Here is a 24,613-nt window from a genome sequence, read left to right as displayed (position 1 = left end):
ATAGTGAATTGTAACGTTCAGCGCCTCCTAATGACGATAGAAGACTCAATTTGCATCGCGATCCAATACATCGTCCTCCAGCCGACTTGTCTCCAAGGGTCTATTGCTGCCTCGGGCACATTATGGTCGTTCTCCTGTGAGTCTAGATTTTCGAATCCGACGCAAAAATGATAGTGAATTGTAACGTTCAGCGCCTCCTAATGACGATAGAAGACTCAAATTGCGTCGCGATCCAATACATCGACCTCCAGCCGACTTGTCTCCAAGGGTCTATTGCTGCCTCGGGCACCTTATGGTCGTTCTCCTGTGAGTTTAGATTATCGAATCCGACGCAAAAATGATAGTTAATTGTAAGGTTTAGGGCCTCGTAATGACGATGGGACACTCAAATTGCGTCGAGATTCAATACATCGTCCTCCAGCCGACTTGTCTCCAAGGGGATATTGCTGTCTCGGGCACAATATGATCCTTCTCCTGTGAGTCTAGATTTTCGAATCCGACGCAAAAATGATAGTGAATTGTAACGTTCAGCGCCTCCTAATGACGATAGAAGACTCAAATTGCGTCGCGATCCAATACATCGTCCTCCAGCCGACTTGTCTCCAAGGGTCTATTGCTGCCTCGGGCACCTTATGGTCGTTCTCCTGTGAGTCTAGATTTTCGAATCCAACGCAAAAATGATAGTTAATTGTAACGTTCAGGGCCTTCTAATGACGATGGAACACTCAAATTGCGTCGAGATACAATACATCGTCCTCCAGCCGACTTGTCTCCAAGGATCTAATGCTGCCTCGGGCACTTTATGGTCGTTCTCTTGTAATTCTAGATTTTCGAATCCGACGCAAAAATCATAGTTAATTGTAACGTTCAGGGCCGCCTAATGACGATGGAACTCTCAAATTGCGTCGAGATTCAATACATCGTCCACCAGCCGACTTGTCTCCAAGGGTCTATTGCTGCCTCGGGCACCTTATGGTCGTTCTTCTGTGAGTCTAGATTTTCGAACCCGACGCAAAAATGATAGTTAATTGTAACGTTCAGGGCCTCCTAATGCCGATGGAACACTCAAATTGCGTCGAGATTCAATACATCGGCCTCCAGCCGACTTGTCTCCAAGGGTCTATTGCTGCATCGGGCACCTTATGGTCGTTCTCCAGTGAGTCTAGATTTTCGAATCCGACGGAAAAATGATAGTTAATTGTAACGGTCAGGGCCTTGTAATGACGATGGAACACTCAAATTGCGTCGAGATTCAATACATCGGCCTCCAGCCGACTTGTCTCCAAGGGTCTATTGCTGCCTCGAGCACCTTATGGTCGTTCTCCTGTGAGTCTAGATTTTCGAACCCGACGCAAAAATGATAGTTAATTGTAACGTTCAGGGCCTCCTAATGCCGATGGAACACTCAAATTGCGTCGAGATTCAATACATCGGCCTCCAGCCGACTTGTCTCCAAGGGTCTATTGCTGCCTCGGGCACCTTATGGTCATTCTCCTGTGAGTTTAGATTATCGAATCCGTCGCAAAAATGATCGTTAATTATAACGTTCAGGGCCTCCTAATGCCGATGGAACACTCAAATTGCGTCGAGATTCAATACATCGGCCTCCAGCCGACTTGTCTCCAAGGGTCTATTGCTGCCTCGGGCACCTTATGGTCGTTGTCCTGTGAGTCTAGATTTTCGAATCCGACGCAAAAATGATAGTTAATTGTAACGTTCAGGGCCTTCTAATGACGATGGAACACTCAAATTGCGTCGAGATTCAATACATCGGCCTCCAGCCTACTTGTCTCCAAGGGGATATCGCTGCCTCGGGCACCACATGGTCCTTCTCCTGTGTGTATAGATTTTCGAATCCGACGCAAAAATGATAGTGAATTGTAACGTTCAGCGCCTCCTAATGACGATAGAAGACTCAAATTGCGTCGCGATCCAATACATCGTCCTCCAGCCGACTTGTCTCCAAGGGTCTATTGCTGCCTCGGGCACCTTATGGTCGTTCTCCTATGAGTCTAGATTTTCGAACCCGACGCTAAAATGATCGTTAATTATAACGTTCAGGGCCTCCTAATGCCGATGGAACACTCAAATTGCGTCGAGATTCAATACATCGTCCTCCAGCCGACTTGTCTCCAAGGGGATATTTTGGTCTCGGGCACAATATGATCCTTCTCCTGTGAGTCTAGATTTTCGAATCCGACGCAAAAATGATAGTGAATTGTAACGTTCAGCGCCTCCTAATGACGATAGAAGACTCAAATTGCGTCGCGATCCAATACATCGTCCTCCAGCCGACTTGTCTCCAAGGGTCTATTGCTGCCTCGGGCACCTTATGGTCGTTCTCCTGTGAGTTTAGATTATCGAATCCGACGCAAAAATGATAGTTAATTGTAAGGTTTAGGGCCTCCTAATGACGATGGGACACTCTAATTGCGTCGAAATTCAAGCCGTCCTCCAGCCGACTTGTCTCCAAGGGGATATTGCTGTCTCGGGCACAATATGATCCTTCTCCTGTGAGTCTAGATTTTCGAATCCGACGCAAAAATGATAGTTAATTGTAACGTTCAGGGCCTTGTAATGACGATGGAACACTCAAATTGCGTCGAGATACAATACATCGTCCTCCAGCCGACTTGTCTCCAAGGATCTAATGCTGCCTCGGGCACTTTATGGTCGTTCTCTTGTAATTCTAGATTTTCGAATCCGACGCAAAAATGATAGTTAATTGTAACGTTCAGGGCCGCCTAATGACGATGGAACTCTCAAATTGCGTCGAGATTCAATACATCGTCCTCCAGCCGACTTGTCTCCAAGGGTCTATTGCTGCCTCGGGCACCTTATGGTCGTTCTTCTGTGAGTCTAGATTTTCGAACCCGACGCTAAAATGATAGTTAATTGTAACGTTCAGGGCTTTGTAATGACGATGGAACACTCAAATTGCGTCGAGATTCAATACATCGGCCTCCAGCCGACTTGTCTCCAAGGGTCTATTGCTGCCTCGGGCACCTTATGGTCGTTGTCCTGTGAGTCTAGATTTTCGAATCCGACGCAAAAATGATAGTTAATTGTAACGTTCAGGGCCTTCTAATGACGATGGAACACTCAAATTGCGTCGAGATTCAATACATCGGCCTCCAGCCTACTTGTCTCCAAGGGGATATCGCTGCCTCGGGCACCACATGGTCCTTCTCCTGTGAGTATAGATTTTCGAATCCGACGCAAAAATGATAGTGAATTGTAACGTTCAGCGCCTCCTAATGACGATAGAAGACTCAAATTGCGTCGCGATCCAATACATCGTCCTCCAGCCGACTTGTCTCCAAGGCTCTATTGCTGCCTCGGGCACCTTATGGTCGTTCTCCTGTGAGTTTAGATTATCGAATCCGACGCAAAAATGATAGTTAATTGTAAGGTTTAGGGCCTCCTAATGACGATGGGACACTCAAATTGCGTCGAGATTCAATACATTGTCCTCCAGCCGACTTGTCTCCAAGGGGATATTGCTGTCTCGGGCACAATATGATCCTTCTCCTGTGAGTCTAGATTTTCGAATCCGACGCAAAAATGATAGTGAATTGTAACGTTCAGCGCCTCCTAATGACGATAGAAGACTCAAATTGCGTCGCGATCCAATACATCGTCCTCCAGCCTACTTGTCTCCAAGGGTCTATTGCTGCCTCGGGCACCTTATGGTCGTTCTCCTGTGAGTCTAGATTTTCGAATCCGACGCAAAAATGATAGTTAATTGTAACGTTCAGGGCCTTCTAATGACGATGGAACACTCAAATTGCGTCGAGATACAATACATCGTCCTCCAGCCGACTTGTCTCCAAGGATCTAATGCTGCCTCGGGCACTTTATGGTCGTTCTCTTGTAATTCTAGATTTTCGAATCCGACGCAAAAATGATAGTTAATTGTAACGTTCAGGGCCGCCTAATGACGATGGAACTCTCAAATTGCGTCGAGATTCAATACATCGTCCTCCAGCCGACTTGTCTCCAAGGGTCTATTGCTGCCTCGGGCACCTTATGGTCGTTCTCCTGTGAGTCTAGATTTTCGAACCCGACGCTAAAATAATAGTTAATTGTAACGTTCAGGGCCTCCTAATGCCGATGGAACACTCAAATTGCGTCGAGATTCAATACATCGGCCTCCAGCCGACTTGTCTCCAAGGGTCTATTGCTGCCTCGGGCACCTTATGGTCGTTCTCCTGTGAGTCTAGATTTTCGAACCCGACGCAAAAATGATAGTTAATTGTAACGTTCAGGGCCTCCTAATGCCGATGGAACACTCAAATTGCGTCGAGATTCAATACATCGGCCTCCAGCCGACTTGTCTCCAAGGGTCTATTGCTGCCTCGGGCACCTTATGGTCGTTCTCCTGTGAGTTTAGATTATCGAATCCGACGCAAAATTGATCGTTAATTATAACGTTCAGGGCCTCCTAATGCCGATGGAACACTCAAATTGCGTCGAGATTCAATACATCGGCCTCCAGCCGACTTGTCTCCAAGGGTCTATTGCTGCCTCGGGCACCTTATGGTCGTTGTCCTGTGAGTCTAGATTTTCGAATCCGACGCAAAAATGATAGTTAATTGTAACGTTCAGGGCCTTCTAATGACGATGGAACACTCAAAATGCGTCGAGATTCAATACATCGGCCTCCAGCCTACTTGTCTCCAAGGGGATATCGCTGCCTCGGGCACCACATGGTCCTTCTCCTGTGAGTATAGATTTTCGAATCCGACGCAAAAATGATAGTGAATTGTAACGTTCAGCGCCTCCTAATGACGATAGAAGACTCAAATTGCGTCGCGATCCAATACATCGTCCTCCAGCCGACTTGTCTCCAAGGGTCTATTGCTGCCTCGGGCACCTTATGGTCGTTCTCCTGTGAGTCTAGATTTTCGAACCCGACGCTAAAATGATAGTTAATTGTAACGTTCAGGGCCTTGTAATGACGATGGAACACTCAAATTGCGTCGAGATTCAATACATCGTCCTCCAGCCGACTTGTCTCCAAGGGTCTATTGCTGCCTCGGGCACCTTATGGTCGTTCTCCTGTGAGTTTAGATTATCGAATCCGACGCAAAAATGATAGTTAATTGTAAGGTTTAGGGCCTCCTAATGACGATGGGACACTCAAATTGCGTCGAGATTCAATACATCGTCCTCCAGCCGACTTGTCTCCAAGGGGATATTGCTGTCTCGGGCACAATATGATCCTTCTCCTGTGAGTCTAGATTTTCGAATCCGACGCAAAAATGATAGTGAATTGTAACGTTCAGCGCCTCCTAATGACGATAGAAGACTCAAATTGCGTCGCGATCCAATACATTGTCCTCCAGCCGACTTGTCTCCAAGGGTCTATTGCTGCCTCGGGCACCTTATGGTCGTTCTCCTGTGAGTTTAGATTATCGAATCCGACGCAAAAATGATAGTTAATTGTAAGGTTTAGGGCCTCCTAATGACGATGGGACACTCAAATTGCGTCGAAATTCAAGCCGTCCTCCAGCCGACTTGTCTCCAAGGGGATATTGCTGTCTCGGGCACAATATGATCCTTCTCCTGTGACTCTAGATTTTCGAATCCGACGCAAAAATGATAGTTAATTGTAACGTTCAGGGCCTTGTAATGACGATGGAACACTCAAATTGCGTCGAGATACAATACATCGTCCTCCAGCCGACTTGTCTCCAAGGATCTAATGCTGCCTCGGGCACTTTATGGTCGTTCTCTTGTAATTCTAGATTTTCGAATCCGACGCAAAAATGATAGTTAATTGTAACGTTCAGGGCCGCCTAATGACGATGGAACTCTCAAATTGCGTCGAGATTCAATACATCGTCCTCCAGCAGACTTGTCTCCAAGGGTCTATTGCTGCCTCGGGCACCTTATGGTCGTTCTTCTGTGAGTCTAGATTTTCGAACCCGACGCTAAAATGATAGTTAATTGTAACGTTCAGGGCCTCCTAATGCCGATGGGACACTCAAATTGCGTCGAGATTCAATACATCGGCCTCCAGCCGACTTGTCTCCAAGGGTCTATTGCTGCCTCGGGCACCTTATGGTCGTTCTCCTGTGAGTCTAGATTTTCGAACCCGACGCAAAAATGATAGTTAATTGTAACATTCAGGGCCTCCTAATGCCGATGGAACACTCAAATTGCGTCGAGATTCAATACATCGGCCTCCAGCCGACTTGTCTCCAAGGGTCTATTGCTGCATCGGGAACCTTATGGTCGTTCTCCAGTGAGTCTAGATTTTCGAATCCGACGCAAAAATGATAGTTAATTGTAACGTTCAGGGCCTTGTAATGACGATGGAACACTCAAATTGCGTCGAGATTCAATACATCGGCCTCCAGCCGACTTGTCTCCAAGGGTCTATTGCTGCCTCGAGCACCTTATGGTCGTTCTCCTGTGAGTCTAGATTTTCGAACCCGACGCAAAAATGATAGTTAATTGTAACGTTCAGGGCCTCCTAATGCCGATGGAACACTCAAATTGCGTCGAGATTCAATACATCGGCCTCCAGCCGACTTGTCTCCAAGGGTGTATTGCTGCCTCGGGCACCTTATGGTCGTTCTCCTGTGAGTTTAGATTATCGAATCCGACGCAAAAATGATCGTTAATTATAACGTTCAGGGCCTCCTAATGCCGATGGAACACTCAAATTGCGTCGAGATTCAATACATCGGCCTCCAGCCGACTTGTCTCCAAGGGTCTATTGCTGCCTCGGGCACCTTATGGTCGTTGTCCTGTGAGTCTAGATTTTCGAATCCGACGCAAAAATGATAGTTAATTGTAACGTTCAGGGCCTTCTAATGACGATGGAACACTCAAATTGCGTCGAGATTCAATACATCGGCCTCCAGCCTACTTGTCTCCAAGGGGATATCGCTGCCTCGGGCACCACATGGTCCTTCTCCTGTGAGTATAGATTTTCGAATCCGACGCAAAAATGATAGTGAATTGTAACGTTCAGCGCCTCCTAATGACGATAGAAGACTCAAATTGCGTCGCGATCCAATACATCGTCCTCCAGCCGACTTGTCTCCAAGGCTCTATTGCTGCCTCGGGCACCTTATGGTCGTTCTCCTGTGAGTTTAGATTATCGAATCCGACGCAAAAATGATAGTTAATTGTAAGGTTTAGGGCCTCCTAATGACGATGGGACACTCAAATTGCGTCGAGATTCAATACATTGTCCTCCAGCCGACTTGTCTCCAAGGGGATATTGCTGTCTCGGGCACAATATGATCCTTCTCCTGTGAGTCTAGATTTTCGAATCCGACGCAAAAATGATAGTGCCTCCTAATGACGATAGAAGACTCAAATTGCGTCGCGATCCAATACATCGTCCTCCAACCGACTTCTCTCCAAGGGTCTATTGCTGCCTCGGGCACCTTATGGTCGTTCTCCTGTGAGTCTAGATTTTCGAATCCGACGCAAAAATGATAGTTAATTGTAACGTTCAGGGCCTTCTAATGACGATGGAACACTCAAATTGCGTCGAGATACAATACATCGTCCTCCAGCCGACTTGTCTCCAAGGATCTAATGCTGCCTCGGGCACTTTATGGTCGTTCTCTTGTAATTCTAGATTTTCGAATCCGACGCAAAAATGATAGTTAATTGTAACGTTCAGGGCCGCCTAATGACGATGGAACTCTCAAATTGCGTCGAGATTCAATACATCGTCCTCCAGCCGACTTGTCTCCAAGGGTCTATTGCTGCCTCGGGCACCTTATGGTCGTTCTCCTGTGAGTCTAGATTTTCGAACCCGACGCTAAAACAATAGTTAATTGTAACGTTCAGGGCCTCCTAATGCCGATGGAACACTCAAATTGCGTCGAGATTCAATACATCGGCCTCCAGCCGACTTGTCTCCAAGGGTCTATTGCTGCCTCGGGCACCTTATGGTCGTTCTCCTGTGAGTTTAGATTATCGAATCCGACGCAAAAATGATAGTTAATTATAACGTTCAGGGCCTCCTAATGCCGATGGAACACTCAAATTATGTCGAGATTCAATACATCGGCCTCCAGCCGACTTGTCTCCAAGGGTCTATTGCTGCCTCGGGCACCTTATGGTCGTTGTCCTGTGAGTCTAGATTTTCGAATCCGTCGCAAAAATGATAGTTAATTGTAACGTTCAGGGCCTTCTAATGACGATGGAACACTCAAATTGCGTCGAGATTCAATACATCGGCCTCCAGCCTACTTGTCTCCAAGGGGATATCGCTGCCTCGGGCACTACATGGTCCTTCTCCTGTGAGTCTAGATTTTCGAATCCGACGCAAAAATGATAGTGAATTGTAACGTTCAGCGCCTCCTAATGACGATAGAAGACTCAAATTGCGTCGCGATCCAATACATCGTCCTCCAGCCGACTTGTCTCCAAGGGTCTATTGCTGCCTCGGGCACCTTATGGTCGTTCTCCTGTGAGTCTAGATTTTCGAATCCGACGCAAAAATGATGGTTAATTGTAACGTTCAGGGCCTCCTAATGCCGATGGAACACTCAAATTGCGTCGAGACACAATACATCGGCCTCCAGCCGACTTGTCTCCAAGGGTCTATTGCTGCCTCGGGCACCTTATGGTCGTTCTCCTGTGAGTCTAGATTTTCGAACCCGACGCAAAAATGATAGTTAATTGTAACGTTCAGGGCCTCCTAATGCCGATGGAACACTCAAATTGCGTCGAGATTCAATACATCGGCCTCCAGCCGACTTGTCTCCAAGGGTCTATTGTTGCCTCGGGCACCTTATGGTCGTTCTCCTGTGAGTTTAGATTATCGAATCCGACGCAAAAATGATCGTTAATTATAACGTTCAGGGCCTCCTAATGCCGATGGAACACTCAAATTGCGTCGAGATTCAATACATCGGCCTCCAGCCGACTTGTCTCCAAGGGTCTATTGCTGCCTCGGGCACCTTATGGGCGTTGTCCTGTGAGTCTAGATTTTCGAATCCAACGCAAAAATGATAGTTAATTGTAACGTTCAGGGCCTTCTAATGACGATGGAACACTCAAATTGCGTCGAGATTCAATACATCGGCCTCCAGCCTACTTGTCTCCATGGGGATATCGCTGCCTCGGGCACCACATGGTCCTTCTCCTGTGAGTATAGATTTTCGAATCCGACGCAAAAATGATAGTGAATTGTAACGTTCAGCGCCTCCTAATGACGATAGAAGACTCAAATTGCGTCGCGATCCAATACATCGTCCTCCAGCCGACTTGTCTCCAAGGGTCTATTGCTGCCTCGGGCACATTATGGTCGTTCTCCTGTGAGTCTAGATTTTCGAATCCGACGCAAAAATGAAAGTTAATTGTAACGTTCAGGGCCTTATAATGACGATGGAACACTCAAATTGCGTCGAGATTCAATACATCGTCCTCCAGCCGACTTGTCTCCAAGGGTCTAATGCTGCCTCGGGCACTTTATGGTCGTTCTCTTGTAAGTCTAGATTTACGAATCCGACGCCAAACTGATAGTTAATTGTAACGTTCAGGGCCGCCTAATGACGATGGAACTCTCAAATTGCGTCGAGATTCAATACATCGTCCTCCAGCCGACTTGTCTCCAAGGGTCTATTGCTGCCTCGGGCACCTTATGGTCGCTCTCCTGTGAGTCTAGATTTTCGTATCCGACGCAAAACTGATAGTTCATTGTAACGTTCAGGGCCTTCTAATGACGATGGAACACTCAAATTGCGTCGAGATTCAATACATCGGCCTCCAGCCGACTTGTCTCCAAGGGGATATCGCTGCCTCGGGCACCACATGGTCCTTCTCCTGTGAGTCTAGATTTTCGAATCCGACGAAAAAATGATAGTGAATTGTAACGTTCAGCGCCTCCTAATGACGATAGAAGACTCAAATTGCGTCGCGATCCAATACATCGTCCTCCAACCGACTTGTCTCCAAGGGGATATCGCTGCCTCGGGCACCACATGGTCCTTCTCCTGTGAGTCTAGATTTTCGAATCCGACGCAAAAATGATAGTTAATTGTAACGTTCAGCGCCTCCTAATGACGATAGAAGACTCAAATTGCGTCGCGATCCAATACATCGTCCTCCAGCCGACTTGTCTCCAAGGGTCTATTGCTGCCTCGGGCACCTTATGGTCGTTCTCCTGTGAGTCTAGATTTTCGAATCCGACGCAAAAATGATAGTTAATTGTAACGTTCAGGGCCTCCTAATGCCGATGGAACACTCAAATTGCGTCGAGATTCAATACATCGGCCTCCAGCCGACTTGTCTCCAAGGGTCTATTGCTGCCTCGGGCACCTTATGGTCGTTCTCCTGTGAGTCTAGATTTTCGAACCCGACGCAAAAATGATAGTTAATTGTAACGTTCAGGGCCTCCTAATGCCGATGGAACACTCAAATTGCGTCGAGATTCAATACATCGGCCTCCAGCCGACTTGTCTCCAAGGGTCTATTGCTGCCTCGGGCACCTTATGGTCGTTCTCCTGTGAGTTTAGATTATCGAATCCGACGCAAAAATGATCGTTAATTATAACGTTCAGGGCCTCCTAATGCCGATGGAACACTCAAATTGCGTCGAGATTCAATACATCGGCCTCCAGCCGACTTGTCTCCAAGGGTCTATTGCTGCCTCGGGCACCTTATGGTCGTTGTCCTGTGAGTCTAGATTTTCGAATCCGACGCAAAAATGATAGTTAATTGTAACGTTCAGGGCCTTGTAATGACGATGGAACACTCAAATTGCGTCGAGATTCAATACATCGTCCTCCAGCCGACTTGTCTCCAAGGATCTAATGCTGCCTCGGGCACTTTATGGTCGTTCTCTTGTAAGTCTAGATTTACGAATCCGACGCCAAAATGATAGTTAATTGTAACGTTCAGGGCCGCCTAATGACGATGGAACTCTCAAATTGCGTCGAGATTCAATACATCGTCCTCCAGCCGACTTGTCTCCAAGGGTCTATTGCTGCCTCGGGCACCTTATGGTCGCTCTCCTGTGAGTCTAGATTTTCGTATCCGACGCAAAAATGATAGTTAATTGTAACGTTCAGGGCCTTCTAATGACGATGGAACACTCAAATTGCGTAGAGATTCAATACATCGGCCTCCAGCCGACTTGTCTCCAAGGGGATATCGCTGCCTCGGGCACCACATGGTCCTTCTCCTGTGAGTCTAGATTTTCGAATCCGACGCAAAAATGATAGTGAATTGTAACGTTCAGCGCCTCCTAATGACGATAGAAGACTGAAATTGCGTCGCGATCCAATACATCGTCCTCCAGCCGACTTGTCTCCAAGGGTCTATTGCTGCCTCGGGCACCTTATGGTCGTTCTCCTGTGAGTCTAGATTTTCGAATCCGACGCAAAAATGATAGTTAATTGTAACGTTCATGGCCTTGTAATGACGATGGAACACTCAAATTGCGTCGAGGTTCAATATATCGTCCTCCAGCCGACTTGTCTCCAAGGGTCTGTTGCTGCCTCGGGCACCGTATGGTCGTTCTCCTGTGAGTTTAGATTATCGAATCCGACGCAAAAATGATAGTTAATTTTAACGTTCAGGGCCTCCTAATGCCAATGGAATACTCAAATTGCGTCGAGATTCAATACATCGGCCTCCAGCCGACTTGTGCCCAAGGGTCTATTGCTGCCTCGGGCACCTTATGGTCGTTCTCCTGTGAGTCTAGATTTTCGAATCCGACACAAAAATGATAGTTAATGGTAACATTCAGGGCCTCCTAATGACGATGGAACACTCAAATTGCGTAGCGATCCAATACATCGTCCTCCAGCCGACTTGTCTCCAAGGATCTAATGCTGCCTCGGGCACTTTATGGTCGTTCTCTTGTAAGTCTAGATTTTCGAATCCGACGCAAAAATGATAGTTAATTGTAACGTTCAGGGCCGCCTAATGACGATGGAACTCTCAAATTGCGTCGAGATTCAATACATCGTCCTCCAGCCGACTTGTCTCCAAGGGTATATTGCTGCCTCGGGCACAATATGATCTTTCTCCTGTGAGTCTAGATTTTCGAATCCGACGCAAAAATGATAGTGAATTGTAACGTTCAGCGCCTCCTAATGACGACAGAAGACTCAAATTGCGTCGAGATTCAATACATCGTCCTCCAGCCGATTTGTCTCCAAGGGGTATATTGCTGTCTCGAGCACCGTATGACCTTCTCCTGTGAGTAGATTTTCGAATCCGACGCGAAACTGATAGTTAATTGTAAGGTTCAGGGCCTTGTAATGACGATGGAACACTCATTTTGCGTCGCGATCCAATACATCGTCCTCCAACCGACTTGTCTCCAAGGGTCAATAGCTGCCTCGGGCACCGTATGGTCGTTCCCCTGTGAGTTTAGGTAATCGAATCCGACGCAAAAATGATAGTTAATTGTAAGGTTTAGGGCCTCCTAATGACGATGGGACACTCAAATTGCGTCGAGATTCAATACATCGTCCTCCAGCCGACTTGTCTCCAAGGGGATATCGCTGCCTCGGCTAACCACATGGTCCTTCTCCTGTGAGTCTAGATTTTCGAATCCGACGCAAAAATGATAGTGAATTGTAACGTTCAGCGCCTCCTAATGACGATGGAACACTCAAATTGCGTCGAGATTCAATACATCGGCCTCCAGCCGACTTGTCTCCAAGGGTCTATTGCTGCCTCGGGCACCTTATGGTCGTTGTCCTGTGAGTCTAGATTTTCGAATCCGACGCAAAAATGATAGTTAATTGTAACGTTCAGGGCCTTCTAATGACGATGGAACACTCAAATTGCGTCGAGATTCAATACATCGGCCTCCAGCCTACTTGTCTCCAAGGGGATACCGCTGCCTCGGGCACCACATGGTCCTTCTCCTGTGAGTATAGATTTTCGAATCCGACGCAAAAATGATAGTGAATTGTAACGTTCAGCGCCTCCTAATGACGATAGAAGACTCAAATTGCGTCGCGATCCAATACATCGTCCTCCAGCCGACTTGTCTCCAAGGGTCTATTGCTGCCTCGGGCACATTATGGTCGTTCTCCTGTGAGTCTAGATTTTCGAATCCGACGCAAAAATGATAGTTAATTGTAACGTTCAGGGCCTTGTAATGACGATGGAACACTCAAATTGCGTCGAGATTCAATACATCGTCCTCCAGCCGACTTGTCTCCAAGGGTCTAATGCTGCCTCGGGCACTTTATGGTCGTTCTCTTGTAAGTCTAGATTTACGAATCCGACGCCAAAATGACAGTTAATTGTAACGTTCAGGGCCGCCTAATGACGATGGAACTCTCAAATTGCGTCGAGATTCAATACATCGTCCTCTAGCCGACTTGTCTCCAAGGGTCTATTGCTGCCTCGGGCACCTTATGGTCGCTCTCCTGTGAGTCTAGATTTTCGTATCCGACGCAAAAATGATAGTTAATTGTAACGTTCAGGGCCTTCTAATGACGATGGAACACTCAAATTGCGTCGAGATTCAATACATCGGCCTCCAGCCGACTTGTCTCCAAGGGGACATTGCTGTCTCGGGCACAATATGATCCTTCTCCTGTGAGTCTAGATTTTCGAGTCCGACGCAAAAATGATAGTGAATTGTAACGTTCAACGCCTCCTAATGACGATAGAAGACTCAAATTGCGTCGCGATCCAATACATCGTCCTCCAGCCGACTTGTCTCCAAGGGTCTATTGCTGCCTCGGGCACCTTATGGTCGTTCTCCTGTGAGTCTAGTTTTTCGAACCCGACGCAAAAATGATAGTTAATTGTAACGTTCAGGGCCTGCTAATGCCGATGGAACACTCAAATTGCGTCGAGATTCAATACATCGGCCTCCAGCCGACTTGTCTCCAAGGGTCTATTGCTGCCTCGGGCACCTTATGGTCGTTCTCCTGTGAGTATAGATTATCGAATCCGACGCAAAAATGATCGTTAATTATAACGTTCAGGGCCTCCTAATGCCGATGGAACACTCACATTGCGTCGAGATTCAATACATCGGCCTCCAGCCGACTTGTCTCCAAGGGTCTATTGCTGCCTCGGGCACCTTATGGTCGTTGTCCTGTGAGTCTAGATTTTCGAATCCGACGCAAAAATGATAGTTAATTGTAACGTTCAGGGCCTTCTAATGACGATGGAACACTCAAATTGCGTCGAGATTCAATACATCGCCCTCCAGCCTACTTGTCTCCAAGGGGATATCGCTGCCTCGGGCACCACATGGTCCTTCTCCTGTGAGTCTAGATTTTCGAATCCGACGCAAAAATGATAGTGAATTGTAACGTTCAGCGCCTCCTAATGACGATAGAAGACTCAAATTGCGTCGCGATCCAATACATCGTCCTCTAGCCGACTTGTCTCCAAGGGTCTATTGCTGCCTCGGGCACATTATGGTCGTTCTCCTGTGAGTCTAGATTTTCGAATCCGACGCAAAAATGATAGTTAATTGTAACGTTCACGGCCTTGTAATGACGATGGAACACTCAAATTGCGTCGAGATTCATTACATCGTCCTCCAGCCGACTTGTCTCCAAGGATCTAATGCTGCCTCGGCCACTTTATGGTCGTTCTCTTGTAAGTCTAGATTTACGAATCCGACGCCAAAATGATAGTTAATTGTAACGTTCAGGGCCGCCTAATGACGATGGAACTCTCAAATTGCGTCGAGATTCAATACATCGTCCTCCAGCCGACTTGTCTCCAAGGGTCTATTGCTGCCTCGGGCACCTTATGGTCGCTCTCCTGTGAGTCTAGATTTTCGTATCCGACGCAAAAATGATAGTTAATTGTAACGTTCAGGGCCTTCTAAAGACGATGGAACACTCAAATTGCGTCGAGATTCAATACATCGGCCTCCAGCCGACTTGTCTCCAAGGGGATATCGCTGCCTCGGGCACCACATGGTCCTTCTCCTGTGAGTCTAGATTTTCGAATCCGACGCAAAAATGATAGTGAATTGTAACGTTCAGCGCCTCCTAATGACGATAGAAGACTCAAATTGCGTCGCGATCCAAAACATCGTCCTCCAGCCGACTTGTCTCCAAGGGTCTATTGCTGCCTCGGGCACCTTATGGTCGTTCTCCTGTGAGTCTAGATTTTCGAATCCGACGCAAAAATGATAGTTAATTGTAACGTTCAGGGCCTTGTAATGACGATGGAACACTCAAATTGCGTCGAGATTCAATACATCGTCGTCTAGCCGACTTGTCTCCAAGGGTCTGTTGCTGCCTCGGGCACCGTATGGTCGTTCTCCTGTGAGTTTAGATTATCGAATCCGACGCAAAAATGATAGTTAATTTTAACGTTCGGGGCCTCCTAATGCCAATGGAATACTCAAATTGCGTCGAGATTCAATACATCGGCCTCCAGCCGACTTGTCTCCAAGGGTCTATTGCTGCCTCGGGCACCTTATGGTCGTTCTCCTGTGAGTCTAGATTTTCGAATCCGACACAAAAATGATAGTTAATTGTAACATTCAGGGCCTCCTAATGACGATGGAACACTCAAATTGCGTCGCGATCCAATACATCGTCCTCCAGCCGACTTGTCTCCAAGGATCTGATGCTGCCTCGGGCACTTTATGGTCGTTCTCTTGTAAGTCTAGATTTTCGAATCCGACGCAAAAATGATAGTTAATTGTAACGTTCAGGGCCGCCTAATGACGATGGAACTCTCAAATTGCGTCGAGATTCAATACATCGTCATCCAGCCGACTTGTCTCCAAGGGGATATTGCTGCCTCGGGCACAATATGATCTTTCTCCTGTGAGTCTAGATTTTCGAATCCGACGCAAAAATGATAGTGAATTGTAACGTTCAGCGCCTCCTAATGACGACAGAAGACTCAAATTGCGTCGAGATTCAATACATCGGCCTCCAGCCGATTTGTCTCCAAGGGGTATATTGCTGTCTCGAGCACCGTATGAACTTCTACTGTGAGTAGATTTTCGAATCCGACGCGAAACTGATAGTTAATTGTAAGGTTCAGGGCCTTGTAATGACGATGGAACACTCATTTTGCGTCGCGATCCAATACATCGTCCTCCAACCGACTTGTCGCCAAGGGTCAATAGCTGCCTCGGGCACCGTATGGTCGTTCCCCTGTGAGTTTAGATTATCGAATCCGACGCAAAAATGATAGTTAATTGTAAGGTTTAGGGCCTCCTAATGACGATGGGACACTCAAATTGCGTCGAGATTCAATACATCGTCCTCCAGCCGACTTGTCTCCAAGGGGATATCGCTGCCTCGGGCACCACATGGTCCTTCTCCTGTGAGTCTAGATTTTCGAATCCGACGCAAAAATGATAGTGAATTGTAACGTTCAGCGCCTCCTAATGACGATGGAACACTCAAATTGCGTCGAGATTCAATACATCGGCCTCCAGCCGACTTGTCTCCAAGGGTCTATTGCTGCATCGGGCACCTTATGGTCGTTGTCCTGTGAGTCTAGATTTTCGAATCCGACGCAAAAATGATAGTTAATTGTAACGTTCAGGGCCTTCTAATGACGATGGAACACTCAAATTGCGTCGAGATTCAATACATCGGCCTCCAGCCTACTTGTCTCCAAGGGGATATCGCTGCCTCGGGCACCACATGGTCCTTCTCCTGTGAGTATAGATTTTCGAATCCGACGAAAAATGGTAGTGAATTGTAACGTTCAGCGCCTCCTAATGACGATGGAACACTCAAATTGCGTCGCGATCCAATACATCGTCCTCCAGCCGACTTGTCTCCAAGGGTCTATTGCTGCCTCGGGCACATTATGGTCGTTCTCCTGTGAGTCTAGATTTTCGAATCCGACGCAAAAATGATAGTTAATTGTAACGTTCAGGGCCTTGTAATGACGATGGAACACTCAAATTGCGTCGAGATTCAATACATCGTCCTCCAGCCGACTTGTCTCCAAGGGTCTAATGCTGCCTCGGGCACTTTATGGTCGTTCTCTTGTAAGTGTAGATTTACGAATCCGACGCCAAAATGATAGTTAATTGTAACGTTCAGGGCCGCCTAATGACGATGGAACTCTCAAATTGCGTCGAGATTCAATACATCGTCCTCCAGCCGACTTGTCTCCAAGGGTCTAATGCTGCCTCGGGCACCTTATGGTCGCTCTCCTGTGAGTCTAGATTTTCGTATCCGACGCAAAAATGATAGTTAATTGTAACGTTCAGGGCCTTCTAATGACGATGGATTACTCAAATTGCGTCGAGATTCAATACATCGGCCTCCAGCCGACTTGTCTCCAAGGGGATATCGCTGCCTCGGGCACCACATGGTCCTTCTCCTGTGAGTCTAGATTTTCGAATCCGACGCAAAAATGATAGTTAATTATAACGTTCAGCGCCTCCTAATGACGATAGAAGACTCAAATTGCGTCGCGATCCAATACATCGTCCTCCAGCCGACTTGTCTCCAAGGGTCTATTGCTGCCTCGGGCACCTTGTGGTCGTTCTCCTGTGAGTCTAGATTTTCGAATCCGACGCAAAAATGATAGTTAATTGTAACGTTCAGGGCCTCCTAATGCCGATGGAACACTCAAATTGCGTCGAGATTCAATACATCGGCCTCCAGCCGACTTGTCTCCAAGGGTCTATTGCTTCCTCGGGCACCTTATGGTCGTTCTCCTGTGAGTTTGGATTATCGAATCCGACGCAAAAATGATCTTTAATTATAACGTTCAGGGCCTCCTAATGCCGATGGAACACTCAAATTGCGTCGAGATTCAATACATCGTCGTCCAGCCGACTTGTCTCCAAGGGTCTATTGCTACCTCGGGCACCTTATGGTCGTTGTCCTGTGAGTCTAGATTTTCGAATCCGACGCAAAAATGATAGTTAATTGTAACGTTCAGGGCCTTCTAATGACGATGGAACACTCAAATTGCGTCGAGATTCAATACATCGGCCTCCAGCCTACTTGTCTCCAAGGGGATATCGCTGCCTCGGGCACCACATGGTCCTTCTCCTGTGAGTATAGATTTTCGAATCCGACGCAAAAATGATAGTGAATTGTAACGTTCAGCGCCTCCTAATGACGATAGAAGACTCAAATTGCGTCGCGATCCAATACATCGTCCTCCAGCCGACTTGTCTCCAAGGGTCTATTGCTGCCTCGGGCACCTTATGGTCGTTCTCCTGTGAGTCTAGATTTTCGAATCCGACGCAAAAATGATAGTTAATTGTAACGTTCAGGGCCTTGTAATGACGATGGAACACTCAAATTGCGTCGAGATTCAATACATCGGCCTCCAGCCGACTTGTCTCCAAGGGTCTATTGCTGCCTCGGGCACCTTATGGTCGTTCTCCTGTGAGTCTAGATTTTCGAACCCGACGCAAAAATGATAGTTAATTGTAACGTTCAGGGCCTCCTAATGCCGATGGAACACTCAAATTGCGTCGAGATTCAATACATCGGCCTCCAGCCGACTTGTCTCCAAGGGTCTATTGCTGCCTCGGGCACCTTATGGTCGTTGTCCTGTGAGTCTAGATTTTCGAATCCGACGCAAAAATGATAGTTAATTGTAACGTTCAGGGCCTTCTAATGACGATGGAACACTCAAATTGCGTCGAGATTCAATACATCGGCCTCCAGCCTACTTGTCCCCAAGGGGATATGGCTGCCTCGGGCACCACATGGTCCTTCTCCTGTGAGTATAGATTTTCGAATCCGACGAAAAATGGTAGTGAATTGTAACGTTCAGCGCCTCCTAATGACGATAGAAGACTCAAATTGCGTCGCGATCCAATACATCGTCCTCCAGCCGACTTGTCTCCAAGGGTCTATTGCTGCCTCGGGCACATTATGGTCGTTCTCCTGTGAGTCTAGATTTTCGAATCCGACGCAAAAATTTTAGTTAATTGTAACGTTCAGGGCCTTGTAATGACGATGGAACACTCAAATTGCGTCGAGATTCAATACATCGTCCTCCAGCCGACTTGTCTCCAAGGGTCTAATGCTGCCTCGGGCACTTTATGGTCGTTCTCTTGTAAGTGTAGATTTACGAATCCGACGCCAAAATGATAGTTAATTGTAACGTTCAGGGCCGCCTAATGACGATGGAACTCTCAAATTGCGTCGAGATTCAATACATCGTCCTCCAGCCGACTTGTCTCCAAGGGTCTATTGCTGCCTCGGGCACCTTATGGTCGCTCTCCTGTGAGTCTAGATTTTCGTATCCGACGCAAAAATGATAGTTAATTGTAACGTTCAGGGCCTTCTAATGACGATGGAACACTCAAATTGCGTCGAGATTCAATACATCGGCCTCCAGCCGACTTGTCTCCAAGGGGATATCGCTGCCTCGGGCACCACATGGTCCTTCTCCTGTGAGTCTAGATTTTCGAATCCGACGCAAAAATGATAGTTAATTATAACGTTCAGCGCCTCCTAATGACGATAGAAGACTCAAATTGCGTCGCGATCCAATACATCGTCCTCCAGCCGACTTGTCTCCAAGGGTCTATTGCTGCCTCGGGCACCTTATGGTCGTTCTCCTGTGAGTCTAGATTTTCGAATCCGACGCAAAAATGATAGTTAATTGTAACGTTCAGGGCCTCCTAATGCCGATGGAACACTCAAATTGCGTCGAGATTCAATACATCGGCCTCCAGCCGACTTGTCTCCAAGGGTCTATTGCTGCCTCGGGCACCTTATGGTCGTTCTCCTGTGAGTCTAGATTTTCGAACCCGACGCAAAAATGATAGTTAATTGTAACGTTCAGGGCCTCCTAATGCCGATGGAACACTCATATTGCGTCGAGATTCAATACATCGGCCTCCAGCCGACTTGTCTCCAAGGGTCTATTGCTTCCTCGGGCACCTTATGGTCGTTCTCCTGTGAGTTTAGATTATCGAATCCGACGCAAAAATGATCGTTAATTATAACGTTCAGGGCATCCTAATGCCGATGGAACACTCAAATTGCGTCGAGATTCAATACATCGGCCTCCAGCCGACTTGTCTCCAAGGGTCTATTGCTGCCTCGGGCACCTTATGGTCGTTGTCCTGTGAGTCTAGATTTTCGAATCCGACGCAAAAATGATAGTTAATTGTAACGTTCAGGGCCTTCTAATGACGATGGAACACTCAAATTGCGTCGAGATTCAATACATCGGCCTCCAGCCTACTTGTCTCCAAGGGGATATCGCTGCCTCGGGCACCACATGGTCCTTCTCCTGTGAGTATAGATTTTCGAATCCGACGCAAAAATGATAGTGAATTGTAACGTTCAGCGCCTCCTAATGACGATAGAAGACTCAAATTGCGTCGCGATCCAATACTTCGTCCTCCAGCCGACTTGTCTCCAAGGGTCTATTGCTGCCTCGGGCACCTTATGGTCGTTCTCCTGTGAGTCTAGATTTTCGAATCCGACGCAAAAATGATAGTTAATTGTAATGTTCAGGGCCTTGTAATGACGATGGAACACTCAAATTGCGTCGAGATTCAATACATCGTCCTCCAGCCGACTTGTCTCCAAGGGTCTAATGCTGCCTCGGGCACTTTATGGTCGTTCTCTTGTAAGTCTAGATTTACGAATCCGACGCCAAAATGATAGTTAATTGTAACGTTCAGGGCCGCCTAATGACGATGGAACTCTCAAATTGCGTCGAGATTCAATACATCGTCCTCCAGCCGACTTGTCTCCAAGGGTCTATTGCTGCCTCGGGCACCTTATGGTCGCTCTCCTGTGAGTCTAGATTTTCGTATCCGACGCAAAAATGATAGTTAATTGTAACGTTCAGGGCCTTCTAATGACGATGGAACACTCAAATTGCGTCGAGATTCAATACATCGGCCTCCAGCCGACTTGTCTCCAAGGGGAAATTGCTGTCTCGGGCACAATATGATCCTTCTCCTGTGAGTCTAGATTTTCGAATCCGACGCAAAAATGATAGTGAATTGTAACGTTCAACGCCTCCTAATGACGATAGAAGACTCAAATTGCGTCGCGATCCAATACATCGTCCTCCAGCCGACTTGTCTCCAAGGGTCTATTGCTGCCTCGGGCACCTTATGGTCGTTCTCCTGTGAGTCTAGTTTTTCGAACCCGACGCAAAAATGATAGTTAATTGTAACGTTCAGGGCCTGCTAATGCCGATGGAACACTCAAATTGCGTCGAGATTCAATACATCGGCCTCCAGCCGACTTGTCTCCAAGGGTCTATTGCTGCCTCGGGCACCTTATGGTCGTTCTCCTGTGAGTTTAGATTATCGAATCCGACGCAAAAATGATCGTTAATTATAACGTTCAGGGCCTCCTAATGCCGATGGAACACTCACATTGCGTCGAGATTCAATACATCGGCCTCCAGCCGACTTGTCTCCAAGGGTCTATTGCTGCCTCGGGCACCTTATGGTCGTTGTCCTGTGAGTCTAGATTTTCGAATCCGACGCAAAAATGATAGTTAATTGTAACGTTCAGGGCCTTCTAATGACGATGGAACACTCAAATTGCGTCGAGATTCAATACATCGCCCTCCAGCCTACTTGTCTCCAAGGGGATATCGCTGCCTCGGGCACCACATGGTCCTTCTCCTGTGAGTCTAGATTTTCGAATCCGACGCAAAAATGATAGTGAATTGTAACGTTCAGCGCCTCCTAATGACGATAGAAGACTCAAATTGCGTCGCGATCCAATACATCGTCCTCCAGCCGACTTGTCTCCAAGGGTCTATTGCTGCCTCGGGCACATTATGGTCGTTCACCTGTGAGTCTAGATTTTCGAATCCGACGCAAAAATGATAGTTAATTGTAACGTTCAGGGCCTTGTAATGACGATGGAACACTCAAATTGCGTCGAGATTCAATACATCGTCCTCCAGCCGACTTGTCTCCAAGGATCTAATGCTGCCTCGGCCACTTTATGGTCGTTCTCTTGTAAGTCTAGATTTACGAATCCGACGCCAAAATGATAGTTAATTGTAACGTTCAGGGCCGCCTAATGACGATGGAACTCTCAAATTGCGTCGAGATTCAATACATCGTCCTCCAGCCGACTTGTCTCCAAGGGTCTATTGCTGCCTCGGGCACCTTATGGTCGCTCTCCTGTGAGTCTAGATTTTCGTATCCGACGCAAAAATGATAGTTAATTGTAACGTTCAGGGCCTTCTAAAGACGATGGAACACTCAAATTGCGTCGAGATTCAATACATCGGCCTCCAGCCGACTTGTCTCCAAGGGGATATCGCTGCCTCGGGCACCACATGGTCCTTCTCCTGTGAGTCTAGATTTTCGAATCCGACGCAAAAATGATAGTGAATTGTAACGTTCAGCGCCTCCTAATGACGATAGAAGACTCAAATTGCGTCGCGATCCAATACATCGTCCTCCAGCCGACTTGTCTCCAAGGGTCTATTGCTGCCTCGGGCACCTTATGGTCGTTCTCCTGTGAGTCTAGATTTTCGAATCCGACGCAAAAATGATAGTTAATTGTAACGTTCAGGGCCTTGTAATGACGATGGAACTCTCAAATTGCGTCGAGATTCAATACATCGTCATCCAGCCGACTTGTCTCCAAGGGGATATTGCTGCCTCGGGCACAATATGATCTTTCTCCTGTGAGTCTAGATTTTCGAATCCGACGCAAAAATGATAGTGAATTGTAACGTTCAGCGCCTCCTAATGACGACAGAAGACTCAAATTGCGTCGAGATTCAATACATCGGCCTCCAGCCGATTTGTCTCCAAGGGGTATATTGCTGTCTCGAGCACCGTATGAACTTCTACTGTGAGTAGATTTTCGAATCCGACGCGAAACTGATAGTTAATTGTAAGGTTCAGGGCCTTGTAATGACGATGGAACACTCATTTTGCGTCGCGATCAAATACATCGTCCTCCAACCGACTTGTCGCCAAGGGTCAATAGCTGCCTCGGGCACCGTATGGTCGTTCCCCTGTGAGTTTAGATTATCGAATCCGACGCAAAAATGATAGTTAATTGTAAGGTTTAGGGCCTCCTAATGACGATGGGACACTCAAATTGCGTCGAGATTCAATACATCGTCCTCCAGCCGACTTGTCTCCAAGGGGATATCGCTGCCTCGGGCACCACATGGTCCTTCTCCTGTGAGTCTAGATTTTCGAATCCGACGCAAAAATGATAGTGAATTGTAACGTTCAGCGCCTCCTAATGACGATGGAACACTCAAATTGCGTCGAGATTCAATACATCGGCCTCCAGCCGACTTGTCTCCGAGGGTCTATTGCTGCATCGGGCACCTTATGGTCGTTGTCCTGTGAGTCTAGATTTTCGAATCCGACGCAAAAATGATAGTTAATTGTAACGTTCAGGGCCTTCTAATGACGATGGAACACTCAAATTGCGTCGAGATTCAATACATCGGCCTCCAGGCTACTTGTCTCCAAGGGGATATCGCTGCCTCGGGGACCACATGGTCCTTCTCCTGTGAGTATAGATTTTCGAATCCGACGAAAAATGGTAGTGAATTGTAACGTTCAGCGCCTCCTAATGACGATAGAAGACTCAAATTGCGTCGCGATCCAATACATCGTCCTCCAGCCGACTTGTCTCCAAGGGTCTATTGCTGCCTCGGGCACATTATGGTCGTTCTCCTGTGAGTCTAGATTTTCGAATCCGACGCAAAAATGATAGTTAATTGTAACGTTCAGGGCCTTGTAATGACGATGGAACACTCAAATTGCGTCGAGATTCAATACATCGTCCTCCAGCCGACTTGTCTCCAAGGGTCTAATGCTGCCTCGGGCACTTTATGGTCGTTCTCTTGTAAGTGTAGATTTACGAATCCGACGCCAAAATGATAGTTAATTGTAACGTTCAGGGCCGCCTAATGACGATGAAACTCTCAAATTGCGTCGAGATTCAATACATCGTCCTCCAGCCGACTTGTCTCCAAGGGTCTATTGCTGCCTCGGGCACCTTATGGTCGCTCTCCTGTGAGTCTAGATTTTCGTATCCGACGCAAAAATGATAGTTAATTGTAACGTTCAGGGCCTTCTAATGACGATGGATTACTCAAATTGCGTCGAGATTCAATACATCGGCCTCCAGCCGACTTGTCTCCAAGGGGATATCGCTGCCTCGGGCACCACATGGTCCTTCTCCTGTGAGTCTAGATTTTCGAATCCGACGCAAAAATGATAGTTAATTATAACGTTCAGCGCCTCCTAATGACGATAGAAGACTCAAATTGCGTCGCGATCCAATACATCGTCCTCCAGCCGACTTGTCTCCAAGGGTCTATTGCTGCCTCGGGCACCTTATGGTCGTTCTCCTGTGAGTCTAGATTTTCGAATCCGACGCAAAAATGATAGTTAATTGTAACGTTCAGGGCCTCCTAATGCCGATGGAACACTCAAATTGCGTCGAGATTCAATACATCGGCCTCCAGCCGACTTGTCTCCAAGGGTCTATTGCTGCCTCGGGCACCTTATGGTCGTTCTCCTGTGAGTCTAGATTTTCGAACCCGACGCAAAAATGATAGTTAATTGTAACGTTCAGGGCCTCCTAATGCCGATGGAACACTCAAATTGCGTCGAGATTCAATACATCAGCCTCCAGCCGACTTGTCTCCAAGGGTCTATTGCTTCCTCGGGCACCTTATGGTCGTTCTCCTGTGAGTTTAGATTATCGAATCCGACGCA

This window comes from Schistocerca serialis, chromosome 11, assembly GCF_023864345.2.
Source record: "Schistocerca serialis cubense isolate TAMUIC-IGC-003099 chromosome 11, iqSchSeri2.2, whole genome shotgun sequence".
NCBI classification, from domain to species: Eukaryota; Metazoa; Arthropoda; class Insecta; order Orthoptera; family Acrididae; genus Schistocerca; species Schistocerca serialis.
The sequence above is the reverse complement of the archived record's forward strand: the minus strand, read 5'-3'. Positions refer to the sequence as shown.